At 56.6% G+C, this 16372-nt stretch overlaps 1 protein-coding gene across 1 annotated transcript in view; it reads right to left on the minus strand.

Moving 5' to 3' along the window:
• PCBP3 (poly(rC) binding protein 3) overlaps positions 1–1657 on the minus strand; it is a 62321-nt gene extending 60664 nt beyond the window's left edge. Inside the window, 1 exon segment of the mRNA XM_088536730.1 lies at positions 1565–1657. The gene's annotated coding sequence lies outside the window, so the exon portion shown is untranslated.
• Between the last annotated feature and the right edge of the window lie 14715 nt (positions 1658–16372).

A 16372-nucleotide genomic window follows, 5' to 3' on the forward strand; every position in this document is an offset into this window, starting at 1 on the left:
ACTAGATTTCACAAACTTAGTGATTTTGCCTGCTAGCCTTCAGCATCGTGGCTTGCCAAGCCTTCCCAATGCTGCAGGGTACCGATGCTTTCACAAAGTTGCTGCAGGCTCCAGGAGGTGGGGATGTGGAGAGTGTCATCCAGGCTGCTGAGAGGCCAGCGGCATCTTCAGAAAGAAGAGTTTCACTTCAGGATACCCAAGGTCCTATTTCCATAGCTTCCCGAAATGCTGGCTTCACATTATCAATACAAAAACGCCTTTAAATAGTGAGCCATTTCAGCACCAGAACAGAACAGAGAATCACAGCAGGGTTCAGCCTGCGAGGCATCTTGGGAGGCCCCCATTCCATCCCTGCCCAAGCAGGGCAATTCCAGGGCCAGATTAGGCTGCCTGAGACTTTGTCCAGTGTAAATCATTTTGCCCTGAAAGCTCAAACATTTTTTTCCCCGTGATTACTATGCTCATCTCTTGCATTTTACTTTGCCTGGTAAGCGTGCTACACTTCAGCCTTCAGAGCTCTGCTCCTGCAAGCATGAAAGACTCAGCAACGGCACTAGATGGCAATCCTGCATCACAGACCGGCTCCGCAGAGACCTGCTCCCTGCCAAGACAGGACCAAGTCTGGACCAAAGAGCACCTCTGGCTTCAGGGGCTTATCACTACTGAAGGAACCATACAGGCTTTGACTCACCGAGGGTCAAGCCTTAATTTTCCTTTTCCTGCATGGAGAAAGCCCTTTCCAAGGAGCCATCATGTGCTGGGCCACAAGGATATCCCAGATCCAGTGGAAAGGGTTGGCACCAAAACATGGATCTCTGCTTATCAGAACATCTGTACTCCATTGAAATAGGAAAAACAAAAGTATTATACACATGAACCACTGCAGACAACTCATAGCCTGCTGCTTGTGTATAAGGGACATTGCAGTGCTAAGCAAGACCAATCTCTCTTCACTGCACCCTCACATCCTTTCTCTGCATCTCACACCAGGGAAGATTCACCTGAGAAACATGATCTACACCCAGAGCTGTGGCTGTTCTCAGACGTCCACTCCCCATTTGCACAGGACTACCACCACCTTCCTGCTGCACCAGGACTCTGACACCCCGCAGGACCTCTGCTGCTCAGAGACACCTATGGATCTAGGGAAGGACATATTTTCCCCACATTCCCTTGTAGGCTGGACTTCAATTATAATTGCCCATATGAATAAAGAGCCAAAGCACTGGTGTTTTGTAAAGGAGGATCATGAGCCAGATCCTTGAAACATTACCTGGACATATACAAAAATGTTAAGTCTTCCCTCTCTCCTTTCAGGAGTGCAGCAGGCTGCTCTGTCTCTGCGTCTGTTGAGGTGAGTGTGCAACCAGCAGGAATAACAGCCAGTGGCAACCTACAGCAAACATCTCCATGTGCAGATCAACCAGCTTCCTCAAATTAGTCCCACAGGCAGGACTGGACCTGCTTGGCAGGGAGGGATTTTGTCACTGTCACATCATGGCCCCCGGGCCATCCTGGCAGCCAGGAGCTGCCAAGAGGCTGCAGGTCTTCCCTGCCTCCTTACCCTTGGAGCCGGTCCCCTGAGCAGAGCAACTCTGAGGCACATTTGGTGGCGTGAGGAAGTTTGCGGTGCTGGCCAGGCAGCTCTTGCCCTGCAGAAAAAGGAGATACAAGAGTCAGGCTTTGTTATAGTCAAGCTAGTGTCACTGGAAGTGTCTCCTACACCACTACGCAATATAAGGTGCTCTGCTACCCAGCAGCAACCCCCTCGCCAAAAAATCTTGGAAGGACAGGGTACTAAAAACAGAGATATATGCAGCTGCTTTTCTTCATGCACCATTGCTGTCCAAGCGCAGGAGCACCCTGGGACAAGCACAGAGACTCTCCCAGCCCCAACGCCAGCACCCGGTCCTGGCACTGGGCTGCCCCTGCAGGTCTCTGTTTCCATAAACGAGGCTCAAGTCTGCATGCTGGGGAGTTTAACAACTCCAGAGAAAGACAAGCCGATAGTTTTCCTGGAATAAAACCACAACTGCAGCTCTTCCAGATGCGCGTTTCCACAATCAGACTCCTGACAGCCAACAGAGAGACACACCAGAGACTTATCACCAGCCAGTTTCTCTAACTCAATATTAGACCATCAGATTCATATTGAGCAGGGTTAATATCAAATTATCAGGTTCATTTGAAACAATTCTCCTATGAGCATCATCTAATGCCCTGTGGAAAGGGCCCGTCTACTTAACTGCAGCTGAGATTTCAAACTTCACCAGTCACTGGCCACTTTTGAACTTTCACAGGGGAACAGCAAATAAAGATGCACATAATAGTAAGAAATTCCTGCTAATCATTCGCTCCCCTCTACAACCAACAGCTTAACTGACAGTATTAGAGATAAGCAGAGTCTTCGATAATGTCCACTTGCAGCAACACATTGCTCATTTTTCCTAGTGCAGGGGTTAAGTTAATATTTTTTCAACATCTTTCAAGGAAAGTCCAATTTTTGAAGCTGTTAAAGACACCCCACAGCTTCTTTGGGAAACAAGCTCAAGCCACGTGCCCAAGGTCTCTGTTGCGGCCAATCTTACAGCTTCAAGCAAAAACCATTCAGGCCTGAGGAATTTATTATTTCAATTCAGGCTATTTTGCTTTAGCTCTTGAAGCCTTCAGCACGTCTGCAGGCTGCACTTCCAAACCTGGCTTGAAGAACCTCACTAACTGCTTGGACACCCTGCAGCAAGAGGCTTGATTTAGAGTGTGCTGGGCCTGGGGGTCTAGTTGATGGGACTCCGTCAGCTGTGTCCCCACCTGGCACAGACAGGTCATATAACAACAGACAGGCAGAGCTGCTTGAGCCAAGGTGAAAAACAGACAACGAGGAGCATTTTCGTGCAGCTGAAAGTGCTGAGTTCGTTGCAGGAGTGATCTGAAGCTTGCATGGACTATGGCGTGCGGGTAAAGCCCCTGCAAATCCAGGCAGCTTCACTGATGGAAGAGAGGCCGAGAACTGGTGCATTATTTATTACCCCTCCTGCTAAAAGCTTTAGTCGCTCAACCAGAGAGATGCAGCAGTACCCTGTAATTCAGGCTGCTGTGCCCATGGGTTGCACAGGGGCTGCCAGGGCCTTTGCAAACTAGAACCAAAACACAGGAGCTGGGATGTAAAAAAAGCGTCTGGCTGTAAATTGGTCATTACTGTCATAAACAAGGGCTCTGTTTGAAAGTCTCCATTGCAATAGATGCTACTCAGTACCTCTGATCTCTTGCAGAAAGTCTGCGGTGGTCAGGACAGCTCTGGTCCTGCACCCTTCCCAGTGCAGCAGGGCTTTGCTGGAGGTGCTTGAAGGTAACACCAGAGCTTGGCCACCACATGCCTGACACAGCAGGTCCTGTGCTAAAGTTGGGTGCCCAACGGGCTGGATTCCTCTCCCCAGGCTTGCCTTGCAAATTACGGTTTTCCTGAGCCCATATGAAACCGGAGGAGGGAAGTCAGACCAAAGTGCCTGAGCTCCCTGGAGGGTTGGGAAGCAGATGCCCCACACGGCGCTTAGCAGGAGCACACCAGGAGTCTCAGCTGGATGGAGGGGGGACATGAGGTGGGCTGCCCAAACCATGGACGGCACAAAGTAACTAAGCACTTAAAAAGGTAGAAACAGTCCTAAGGTACCCAAAAGACACCTCAATAGAACTATTTACTTGACCAGAGAAAAGGGACAGGGTTGGTGCCAACAGCCTCTCAGATTCAAATCCCACCTCCAAGGCAATAGAGACTTCCCTCCAAGTTTGCCACATGAGGCCATGGTACCTGTCTCACCCCAGGCAGCAGCATCCTCCAGGGACACGAATGTAAATCCAGGTGGTCCTCGCAGGACCATGTGCTGGGACGTGCACGCAGGCTCACCCTCCACAGATAGCAGAGCTTCTCCGCTCTGCTGCATCTGTGAAAGAGGAAGGGGCCCTGCGGGTGGGCATCGCAGCCTGAACCCCCCAAGAATGTCCTTCCAGTACCCAGAGGCTCCGATGAGCCGCAACGTTTCCTAAATGTGCATGACACCATTAGAACAGCAGACCAGGACCCTGCAAGCACTTGAATTTTCAGGAAACCTTCACCTTGTACAAAGAAAAAGGAATAACAGGTTTATTTCTTCGTGGCAGGGGAGCATGAGTCATCCTGAAGTGTCTGCCCTTGAAATAGAGCCAAGGCATAAAAGCTTTTACCGAACCCAGACGCAAAGCAGCCATCAATAGGATATCAGATCTTGGAGGTTCATTGCCTGAGTGCTCCTCCAGGATTAACCCCTTCCTGGGAGACACCAGCTGGATGTCCAGAAAGGCACTGCTGTCACACATGGACCCCTCAGTCACCATCAGGTGGACAAGCTGTGATGTCCTGCAAACTCGCCCCTGGCAGCGTGGGGAGCCGGGAAGGGCAGGCCAGGTGCCAACACCGTGCTGCCCCCAGGGAGGGCATATACTGTGTGTCCCCAGTGATGACATCCTCGGGAGCTGAGCTTCCATACTCCCACCGAGGGCATGAAGAAATGCCACCAGCTCTCTGCCACCTGCTCTGCAGACTCCCATCCTCTGAGCTTCCTTCACTGTTGTGGGGAAGCTTCTTCCTCTGCTCCTATCCCCTTTAAATGTTGGGTCTCCCATGCAGGCGAAGCGCTGCAGGTGCTCCCACGTGTCCAGGCAGAGCTCTTGTCCCTGGATGTGCCGGTGGCAAAGCGTTCCACCTCTTCTCACAGCACAGCCCACAAGGGAAATGTGCTTCCAAAGGTGACCAAAAACACTTCTGCAGTGCTGCGCATTCAGCAAAGGGAAGAAGCAATACAAAGTCGAAAATTCAAAGGGCTCCATTTTGCCATTTCTCAAGAAAAATATTTGGCTCCTTCATTCTCAAGTGCCCCATTCATTTAGAAAACCAATGGTCTAAAGCTCCTGTAAATCCTATAAAAGAGAGGCAAGTAAACTTGGCCCCACACTTGGTGTTGAGTCAAGCCAAATCTTTCACTGAATCCGGAGTGAGAAGTTGCCACTCTCTCTTCCCAGGGTGCAAGCCAACCAAACCACCACTTTGTGTCGCCTTCAGTTCCAAGGGAAGTCCTTGCAGGAAAACTCTGGGTCCACCCGAGAGGGGGAATCCTGCTGAATGTCTCCTCCCAGTGCTGAGCATAGGATTACAGTGTCAAGCGCCTTTCCTCTCACATCTCCCTCCCCCCTTCAGCCTCTCTTTCCACCACAGCAAGACGTGGGCCGGTTACACGCGCATGTCAGAGGGAGGAAATTTCCCCCGATAGTCCCCAGGCCTCAGAGCCCCATCCGCGCTGGGAAGGGGGATGAGGCACTGCACGACACCTCGCTGGCAGGCTCTTGATGATGCCCAGCACCAGGTCTGCTCTCTCTCATTCAAGCACCACAGACATGAGGATCCGCCACCCCCCAGGGTATTGGAGAAGGCCTGTCAGGCCGCTTGGTGCAGGCTGGATGGCAGGGGAAGCAGTTTGCAGACTGGGCAAGGCTTCAGATGGAGGCATCCTGGGCACTAGCATCTGGCCAAAGGGGCCTCTGGCTTGACTGCGGTGCTGAATCTTAACAAGTTGCCCCTGAAGGTCAGGAGAAATTGTCCTCCTGATAACTGCAGCAGGCAATCCTATGACAACTTGCTCCTTCTTAGAAAGGAAACGTATTTCCACTGGGAAATTTAAATGAGTTACTCTGGGCATCCCTTCCCCAGGGAACATCACTATGTCTCCGTGTTGCACAAGTCAGTACAGCATTGGGCTGTGGGGCACGGCTGGGAGCTAGGGGCCTACACAGGGGACAGAAAGATGCTCCTCAGCCTGGCATGCATCTCCCCCACTGCCGTGGTCCCACTGCCAGCCCCTGCCAACTCCACAGAGGGGCTGCACGAGCCGGGGGGGCCGGAGGGGTCCTGGAGAGCTGCGCAGAGCGCAGGAGGGGGCTCGCTCACAGAGCAGGCTTTTAATTCACCAGTCTAATTAGCAGAGTGGAACATCGTTTCTGGGAGGGCGATGAGGCTGAGAGGAAGCAATTCCATTAGCGGGCTCCTCGCTGGGCCAAGTGTCGCAGTGCACAAGGACCTACTATGCAAGCCCCAGCACACCCACACAACTCCCCAGCAGGCACATCAATCAGGCCTGCAGCCTCTCAGGACAACTGTCAAAAGCAGCACAATGAGCCGAGGACATTTGCATCTGCTATGATTTTTCTCCCTGAGTAAACCTGCATTTGAAACGCCTGTTAACTTGACGTGTTTGCCCACATCATCCTTATAGAGCCCTATGGTACCCAGAGGTGCAGTCCTCAGCCCAGCAGCATGGGATGGGGAAAGCACTGCTAGACCCAGCCTGGCCAGGTTTGGCATCAATTTAGGTACCTGTGCTAGATCACCCTGATGCAAGAGGCAGAGCTGCACCTTCTTGGCCATCATTTAAAACAGATTCAGGTATGGCCTCCCTATTAGGTCCTCCTGGGGACCGCAATGGAAACACTCCTAGAAAGCACAGACGGCATTTCAGAGATTTTGGATGCCTTCCTCATCTCTCTGTCCATGGGGATCCCCATCCCTGGGCAGTGCCGGGCGACTTGTTTACAGCCAGGGTTGGTCTGCACTAGGAGCTGCTATCCATCCCCTCCACCAGGGATGGACACATCCCCTGGGGACCCTGGCTGCTTCTGATGCACACAAACACCAGACCCTGGTGAGGAGCAGCATCTGCTGCATCTCCACCGGGACCAGCCAGTACAGACCTCCAGCATCCCTCCCTCAGGAGGCAAGCGTGGCAGGGGGAATCCTCCCTGACTCCACAGGATTTGGAGATGGTCTCTCCCCACCTGGGGATGGAGTGTAGGCGCCCTCCAGGGCCTGACACTGCCTGCAGACTGGAAAGCCCCAGGACAAGCGCCCCTCACCTCTTATCTGAGAGGCTCCAACTTTGCTCCACATCCTTGGGACCACAGGTGGGCAATGTGGGAATCCTCGAGGGCATCACAGACCAGATGGACACCCTCCGCATGGGCAACGGCCCATCCAAGGATGGTCGGGTTTGGGGGGAGATGCCAGTGACGCCAGGACTCTGCGCCATTCCCGGGGGGCCATGCAGCATCTGCACCAGGGTGGGGACGCTCTGCAGCAAAGCAGCTGCTGCAGGAGGCTGCACAGGGCTGAGCAACGATGGGGAATCCTGCACGGCCTCAAAAATCCCTGCAGCTCCCATCATGGGATGGGTCAGCATGGCCTTATCCAGACCCTGGAGGACTCCTCAGCAGGGTAAATGCTGGCCAGCTTGGAGATGTGTGCTCCAAAAAGATAAAGGTCAGGGCTACGCTCACCGGGGCCAGGAGCGATCAGTGGGGAACGACTTGGCAGGCACTCGGAGAGCAGCAGACCCAGCCCCAGGGCTCACAAACAGCCACCAAGCTGACACGTTGCAAGAGCCTCCTGCATGGAGCCCTTTGCGTTTAGCCAGGAGAGCCTGGGGGAAACACACACCCAAAAGCCATCACCTGAAAACCAGCACACAGGGCGCACCTGCAGAGCAGCCCTGCCGTCCTCGTCCTCACCCGTCACAGCCGGGGAACTCGGCACACGCTGCCCCAGACCCACCAGGCCTGGAAAACCTCTTCTCCTCCAGGGACAAAGAGCACTTTGTACCCTGTATCCTTCAAGGCCAACCCTTGCCAAGCAAAGCAGCAACTTAGGATGGGAGTTGAGAACAAAAAACCTTTCAGCAGTCCCTGTCTTGCACAGCCACACGCACAGGGAGGTGGGATAACAAAGCTCCTTTTGGGTTGGGGACATTAGAAACCTCATCCTCTTGAGGAACCGCTCCAGATTTGAGATGGGACCAGCTCCTTAAGCCGCCCGTTGCAGTGGCAGCCGCTTCTGGCTGACTCATGAGCCATCTCCTGATCGCTGTGCAGGACTGATGCTGCACAGGGAGGCGAGGCAAGACGCCGTGCGCGCCCACCCTCCTCCCGCAGCTCCTCGGCGGGTGCAACCCCACACAGCAGACGCGCTGTGCCACCCCGCAGGCATTTCCACGCTGCCCAGTGACCCCAGCCTCAGTGACAGGGCCCATGCAGGGCGCACCTGGAGCGGGTACAACAGCAGGGCGCAGCCGTCCCGCACGGGAACAGCGGCCACCCGCGCAACACCAGACCTGCCCTTCCACGCGTGCAGGAGCTGGGGAAGGGGATGCACCAAGCAGAGACTGCCGAGAGTCCAGCAAAGAGAACAAAGCCCCAGAGAAGAAAAAAACCTACCTGTCCCGCAGACAGATGGGTGGAGTGAGAGATGCTGGAGCTCTGAAGAGGTGGGGAGGGATCGGGGCTGGTCCAGGCAGGGGAAGAAGGTTTGTCTGGGAGGGGGGAGAGGGGGGAGTGAGGAAAGAGCAGGGAGAGTTTGGGGAAGGGGCCGGGGAGGGGAGGGGGACGCGTCTCCTCGGCGCAGCAGGGCTTGCTCCGAGTGAGGCGGCAGCCAGACGGTGCTCCCTGCCCTGGATCCCGCAGGCCCTGCCCACGCCGCCGTGCAGAGCCCACCCCATCCTCCAGCCTTTCCCATCCCGCGCGCAGGGCACGGCCGCCCGCCGCGCCGGAGCCAGCGCGGCCCCACGCGGAGCCAATCCCCGGCAGCCGGGCTGTCCTGCGGGAACAGCAACAGGCGGCTGGACGGGGACCGTCAGGCGGGAGCACAGGGAAGCTGCTTCTCATGGATGCTCAGCCCTGCTGAGCTGGGCCATGGGCATCAGGGCACCCCACGCCACAAGCACCCCATCCTCTTGGCAGAGCATCACCTGCCACGCTGGCCCTGCTCTGCGGGGTGTTATTGCAGGCCAGGAGCAGCCTGGCTAGCGACAGGGGCTGGTGACAGCTGTGGTGTTTTTAGCAAGCTTGGGCAGTGGAGTCACCTCACCTTGGCAGCTGGATGCTGGCAAAATCCTGAGGTAAAAGACTGGGATGCAGCAGGAACCAAGGGTGCTCTTCAGCCATGAAGGATGAGGATGCTGGAGGCAATACAGATACCTGCATTGCCCTTCACTTTAGAATATCCCTGGGGTAGGATTTAAAGGGAGGGCTAAAAACCCCAGGCCATTAACAGAGACACTCCATGGGCAGAGACTGTAGCAGAAAGCTGGGGCAGTGGGGACACAGAGCTGGGTAGGGGAAGGTCAAGCCACCCCAGAGAAGCTCCAGGACAGGTAGACACTGGAGGGGCATCTCTGAGAAACCTGGGGCTAAGAGGCACAATCAGATGAAGACACAGGGCCAGCTCCCACCATACTCAGCTCAGGGTTGGAGCTCGCAGCAGGAGAGCAGCAAGAGCAGGGCCGCCCCATGGGGTGGTATGAGCCAGGGGGACCCCAGCACAGGCTGGGCTCTTACCAACAGGCCACTGTCCTACGGGGTCCACAATCCTGCCTGAACCAGGCAGGAACAAGTGCAGGGCCCATCAACAGCTGCAGAGACAGCCAAGGGATGGCGCAGAAATAGGGGAGTAACAGGGCTAGAAAGAGGCACAACTTCACTATAAACCAGGCACCCAGAGCAGAGCCTTAAATAGGGCCCATAGGCAGGGGGTAGATGGGTGGGAGTCTCAGGTGAGGCTGCTCAGGGCAATTAAGGCTTATGAGGGTCCCCAGGGCCCAGCAGGATCCCACAAACTCCTGTTCTGATCTGTGCTATCACGGATGTCAGGGCCGTGCGCCCTGTAGTGGCCTTGCTCCTAGGTCCTGTTGGTGTCCCCAAGGCACATAAGCAAGAGGCCTGGCTCAGCCACCCTCACAGCAGTTTAGCAGCCCCCTGGAGCTGGCTCCTCCTGCAGCCTTCCCCAGCTGGCTCTGCTCCGTGCAAGCCATGCTTCCTGCCATCCTGCTCATGGGCTTCCTACCTGGGGGAAAAACATCCAGATGTGCTGCCATGCAGGGGAAAGGTCGGGCTGGAAGGAAAAAGCGGGAGCTGCACCGTGTTTGCCTCCTCTGGCGATTTCTTCACTGTGTTTGTGGACTGCATTTGCTCTTGAGCGATGCTGGGGCTCAAGGATGGCAGAGGGGATGCAGCCAGTGGAGCAGCCCTCCTCCCCATGCTCATGATGGTGCAGGAGGCCACCAGCAGCATGGTGCCATATTAACATCCCATGGAGCAGCTGCCTTGGCGTCCCTGTGACCGTTTTTGCAGGCACGAGGTGTCCCCATGTCTCTTGTGACCACAGGTTTGGCGGCCAGCCCCAGTGGTCAAGAAGCATGGGGGTTCCTCCCAGGCCAGCAGAAATGGTGCTTCCATGGGGCTCCGTCTTGCGTGGCGCAAGTGGGACGCCAGGCTTCCTTGTCCCTAGCCACCTTCTTTACACTTTCCGCACCCCTTCAGTCTCATCCTTGGGCATATCCCTGTTATTTGTTTGATGCCGCCTGGGCATTGGGGCCCGGGCACGGGGAGACGACGTGCAGCCCCAGCTCGGGGGGTTGCTTGCAGAGACACGATAGCAGTCTCCGGCTGTTGAATCCTGCTCCTCGCTTCCAGATGGGCCCAGGGGAGTATAAATATTTAAGCGGCGTAGCCGAGGCCTGTCAGTTTGCATTTGTTTCTGGCAGGGTAACTGCTGGGAGGGGGGAGGAAAGGTGGGAGGAAGGATAAGGAGGGAAGAGGAAGCTCTGTCCTCAGAGCAGCATCCTTGGAGAGGGATGCTAGGGAGGGAGACATCCTAGGAGCATTGGATCAGCATTGGAGCATTGGAGCATTGGAGAGGAATCCTAGGAGCATTGGTGCCAGACGTGGTCCCCAGCACTAAAGGGTCTCCATCTCCTCCTGGGGTGCTCTTGCCTCCAGGAGAAGCTGAGCAACACAGTTTAGTGGACGACTTTCAGCTCTTTTCAGGTGCCTCCACAGCAGAGAACCATGTCCTGAGCTAATCCTATGGAGGGGATTAAACCTTCCTACTGTCCGCAGGGGGGGACCCTGCAGAGGACGCATATTGCAGCGAAGAGGGAACTGCATGGGCTGCAAGAGGAAAGCGACAGGGAGGAACAGGGAGGGCTTGGACGTCCCCGGCGAAGCCTCAGAGACTGTAGGGATGCGACGCCTCGGCGGCCGCAGCCCCCTGTAACAGATGGGGGCCAGAAATAAATCCAATCAGCTAATGGACTGCGGGGCATTAAATCAGCGGCGGGGAGACGAGGAGGCGGCCCCACGCTGGACGCAGCGTCTCCCCGGGGAGACGGCCACGCGGCGCCCGCAGAAACCAAGCCCGGGGAGAAAGCGGCACCTTGTGATTTATGGAGCAGCCAGCAGTGCCATAGGGAGCCAGGGACCCCGCTGGGAGGAGGCGCGGATCCGGATATCCTCCAGGCGCCCTGCCGGACTGCTGGGAAAGGGCAGAGCGAGCACCAGCCCGGAGGCCACCGCAGATGGGCAGGTAGAAGATCCCGGCACGTTTGCTGGCTGTATGCCCCAAGCTAAGAGCATGCAAAGACTGGGTGCTTTTCGGGGGGGTTTGCCCTCCTTTGGATATGCACTTTTCTGTCCGAACTTGCTATAAGGACAAGCAAGGGCTGTTTGTGCAATGCTTCCTGCGGGCGTCCGTGTTTGGCAGCATCTGGGGCCCGAAGGAGTGAAATAACCAGCACCACCCAATAGCTGCGGGGGGAGAGGGCTCTGCTCCTGATACGGCCCTGATCGTGACCGTGACCCTGCGAGCCGGAGGGGACCAGCCCGGCGCGCTTGGGCGCAGGCCATGACGTGGGGACTTTCGCTTTGCCCCGCGCGGGTCCCCAACAGTGAGACAGGGCGGAGGCGACGGGGTGCCAGGGTGATGGGTGGCTGGATGGGTCCCTACAGCAGTGTGGGGGGTGGCTGCACCGCTAGCGGGAAAAGAGGGCAGGAAGAATAAAAGCGCGAATGTGGAGTCTCAGCCCCCGGCCCCCCTGCTGCCCTTCCGCCCCTTCCTGCCCGCTGCACTATGGGGTTTGTAGTTCCCCGCCACGCCGCACATGGGCAGGGACTACGTTTCCCGAGGGCTCCCGCCTCCCTCCGCCTCCTCCTTCCCCTCCTCCTCTTTCCCCTCCTCCTGCTCCAGCGCGGGCGCCTCGCGAGCCCCGCCGCCCCCATGCCCGCCGGCCCCACAGGTAACAGCCGAGCGTGCGGGGGGCCCGGCCGCAGGGTGCCCTCGTGCCGGGATCCCGGCGGGCACGGGGCGCCCGGTGCACGGGGTGCCCGTGCCATGGGGTGCCGGGATGCATGGGGTGCCCAGGGTGCCGCCATGCCTGGGCTGCCGGAGCTGCAGGGTGCCCACGTGCACAGCGGGCCCGTCATGTGGGGCGCCGGATGTGTGGGGTGCCCCATGCGTTCCTAGTGTGCTGGGTGCACCCCGGGAGCCTCATGGTACGGAGGGTGCTGGGTTCCTAGGGTGCAGGGTGCCCAGGATGCTCGGGGTTCGGGTTGAGGGTCCTTGAGGTGTGGAGTGCACGGGGTTCCTGGGCTGTGGGCCTGTGTGGCTGCTTCTCTCTGCACTGTGCAAACTATGTCCTGCTTTGCTGTCATTGCTGTTGTGCCACCTTCATTCCTGCTTGCCACCAGTGTCATGATTGTGCCCATGGAACCCCGCAGTGACCCCCCCTAGTTCTTGTGCATCTCTGAGAAGAGCATCCCACATGGGGCACCCTGGGGCCATCCTTTTGGGTCTGCCATACGGTCCCCTTAGCCACATGAGGTGGCTGTGGCTCCTGGGGAAGGAGGGCCTGAGCTGAGCCACCCACATCCGCTATGATGGCCCGCGTTGGCCAGCACCTGCTTCGTGTGACCTGGCCCCATGGCAGGTTCACATGGCAGTAACCTGGCTCATGAGCCCAGCTCATATGGGGACAACCTGCCAGTACCATGTTCCCTCTTCCCAGTCTTGCTTGCACCTGCAAAGCCATGTCACTTCTTTTGGGCGCCTCCAGGGGACGAGTGGCTTGAATGTCATGTCTCTCCAGCCAGGGAGAGGAAGGCACTTTCTGAACCACTGGTAGGATTTTTTCATTTCTCCAAGCAAGGAGGAGCTGCTTTCGATTCACTTCCTCAGTCTGTCATCCCCTCACATCCCCTGCCAAGAAATTTTGTCATTCCCAGCCTCCCTGAGTGTTGTGTGCGAGATTTCTGGGATGCTCTGTAAGCGTAGAGGCTCCGAAGAGGCAATGTCAGGGGCAAAGGTGTGGATGTCCGGCACGTAGATGTCCTTGGAGGCAACAGCTCCATCTCTTTCTTCATTCTTGTGCAAGTCTTGCCTTGACCCAAGGCAAAGCTGGGAAGCTGGCCAAGCTGCGGGCTGCCTGCCCTCTGCAGCCGCCAGCCGGTGGGTCTCAGCCTGCCCGGGTGCTGCAGGGTGACGCACGCGGGGCAGGGCCGAGGACTTGGTGAGCACCTCGCTCCTGCTGCGGGCTGCGCTCTGACTCTCCCTCCTGCTCCTGAGCCTCTACAGGAGCTATATAGCACCTGCATGGACGGCAGGAGCCGTTTAACTCCCAGCCAGGGAGCTGCTGTGCTCTTGGGGGGACGGTGACACCGGGGTAGCACTCGTCTTGACAGCTGCCACGGAGCTGCAACCTGCTTTGGCCTTAAACCAGGTGGAAACTTGTTCATTTGGGCCAAGCACAAGCAGGTAGCATCATTCTGGATGAAGATCTACTCTCGACTGGAAGCAGGGAGCATCTGCTTTAAAAACTGGCTTGGTGCAGAGGGTGAGGGACGTCCCACTGCGGGGCTTTGCAAGAAGCCAGCATCCCATGGGAGCATGTTTATGGCTACCTGATGGGGCTGAGAGCACTGAATATTTCTAGAGCACCCGGTTGCTTTGGCTCTGGATACCCCTTGCTCACGGCCAGGGCAGGGGGGGCAGCATCAGTGGAGTGGGGTTGTCCACACACACCACTTGAATGTCCATGAATTTTAGCCCTTGGCATCAGACTGGGTTTTAGCAGCCCCAAGCCCCTTTGAAGTAGCCGGTAAGCAAATCAGTCACATCCCAGGGCCTGGCCTGGCTGGGAACTCCTGGGTCTGCTCCAAGCTTGGGATTTCGGGAACTGGGTCATAGTCCAGGCAGCTGGAGTTGGCAAGGGCCCTGGGCAGGATGTAAGGGGACAGCTCAGTCCAGGCAGGGACTTAGAGGTGGGCTCAGTGCTGTCTCCTTGCCGCCCTGAGCCCAGGGATGGTCATGCTGCTGCTGCAAGGTCCACGCTGACACTGCCGAGTCCTGACCTTAGGAAGCAACTGCCTTGCGGGTAAGCAAACATCCCTTTCTAAATCCCTCTGGATATAATCCTCCGGAGGCTTTATATTCCCAGCATACAAGGGAGGCTTTGCAAAAGGCCCTCTGCTCAGACGAGCCCCCCAAGGACAGGTGAAGAAAGCCGAGCTCGGCGCGTCCAAGCAGGTTAGGGCTCGTGGCACCCACGGCTTAGTTTTTCCAAGTTGTTTGTTCACCTCAGCTCCGATCAGAGGTTTTCTCCCAGACTCTGGACTCTGGAAAAAAAAAAAAAAAAAGTTGTGCTGGAAGGGTGGGAGCCCATTGGCCAGGTTGGGCAACCCTGAGTCACCAGCCCTGCAAACCAGCGGGAATGCAGCGGGACCAGCCAACCTCCTGCCGAGACGAAGTTCCGTAAGAGGGGAGCAGGGGGTAAAATAAGCATGAAGTTTCCTCCTGTTTTGTCTTGCTGCTTTTGCTTTCGATTGTGACCCAGCTCCTCGTGCCAGCACCTGGGCGCTGTTCTGGGGACATCCTCCAGGAGCCTGGGTGCCAGCTGGGGCACGGCTTCTTCAGCACCAGCTTCTCGTGGCTGGAGCTTCTGAACCGCCTCGCGTGCCACTGCTGCGTGATCAGCAGGGCAACCGCCTGGCCAGACCTTGGCCCTGTGGCGTGTGTGTTCCGCGTGGATTGTTTTCACTTCTCTGAAAGTGTTGTCTTGTGGGAGTGAGAGGGAGGTGGAGAACGCCTGGGAGCGGGTCTGACTCTGGATGGCTAAAGTACATGCTGTGAGTTAGAGAAGTAGCTGCAGACCTCTGTCATCATCCCTCTCGGTTTTCCTTTCAGTTGTATTTTGAAAGGAACCCATTTAGCTATTTCTGTTTGTTATTGCAAAAAAAAAAAAAAAAACCCTGATTCTTCAGCATGCCCGACCAGGGCAAATGCAATCAGCATGACAGAGAAGGAAGAGGATGTGTTAGACCAGGGTTGTGGTAGGGACATTCCCACCTTTCCTGTCTTGTGCAAGTGCTGCTGTGCGGGCAGCGATGGAGTGGAGGAGAAGTGAAGACCTCCCTGGTGCGGGGTCTCCGGGAGCAGCTCTGGGAACCTCCGGGAGCAGCTCTGGGAACCGCCAGGAGCAGCTCTGGGAACCTCCTGGCAGAGCCGTTTCGGCAGCCCTGGGCGCGCTCCCGGGAGGGTTAAAAGCAGTGCCGCAAGCACAGGCTTTCCCTTCCTGAGCTTCATCCCGTGCGTGCTAATCAGGCCTCCCCTGCTCCCTGCCTCCACGCCGCTAAGTCAAGTGGAGCAGTTAAACTTTTTTTCTTTTCAGCCTTTGAACTGCTCCAGCACCCTGTTGCATTTCCTCTTCTTCCTCATCCTTACCGGAATGTTGGGTTCTGGGGCCTGAGCATCCTCCTCCTCCAGGCATGCATTTGGAAGATGGATACCATCCTTTAGTGGGAGCAGGGCGGGGAAACCATGTGCCTTTGGCTTGTCTAAAGGTCCCGATACCCGCGCAGCTAATGTGTAACGCGGGCAGCCCCGTGCAGGAGTACACATTAACCTGCTTTCACAATTGCCCTGGCTGGCATGACCCACTGGGTGTCCTCACCAGCACCGTGGGCTGCGTTGCTCAGGGTGAGTGTCAGTGGCTCCCCAAGTTTGGAGCCACCTGGAGAGGCACGAGCTGGTGTCCATGCAGCTCTGTGAGCCCTGCAGAGGCTTCTCAGCCCCCTAGGAAAACTTGTCGCATCTCCAGCGAAGCAGCTGGCCTCAAAGGAAAGCTTTGCTTTGGGGATGGCATAGTGGGAGGAACGTCCTGTTGAGGTCCATAAGGTGAGAAGCAGGGGGGCTACGTGGATTGAGCAGGACAGGCAGCTGCCTCGCTGGAGAGTAGATCGCTTTGTGCATCCATCTTGCGCGTGCTGTGAAAATCCTGCCTGAAATGAGGGTGGGGGGCATTTTGCAAAGCAAAAAATGCTGGGCTGCTTTTTCTTTTTGATCTCTGCACGAGATTGTTGTTGCAAGAACGTCTCCTGGGGAGAAGGTAGTGGTATTATTTGTGTTCATATCCTGGAGGAATTTGATCAGCCGCCAAACGCGTCTCTCCCTCTCCAGACACTGCAGCGGCGT

Source organism: Tinamus guttatus, unplaced genomic scaffold, assembly GCF_059628265.1.
Source record: "Tinamus guttatus ecotype Peru unplaced genomic scaffold, ASM5962826v1 Tinamus_guttatus_pri_ptg000702l, whole genome shotgun sequence".
In the NCBI taxonomy this organism is placed as follows: domain Eukaryota; kingdom Metazoa; phylum Chordata; class Aves; order Tinamiformes; family Tinamidae; genus Tinamus; species Tinamus guttatus.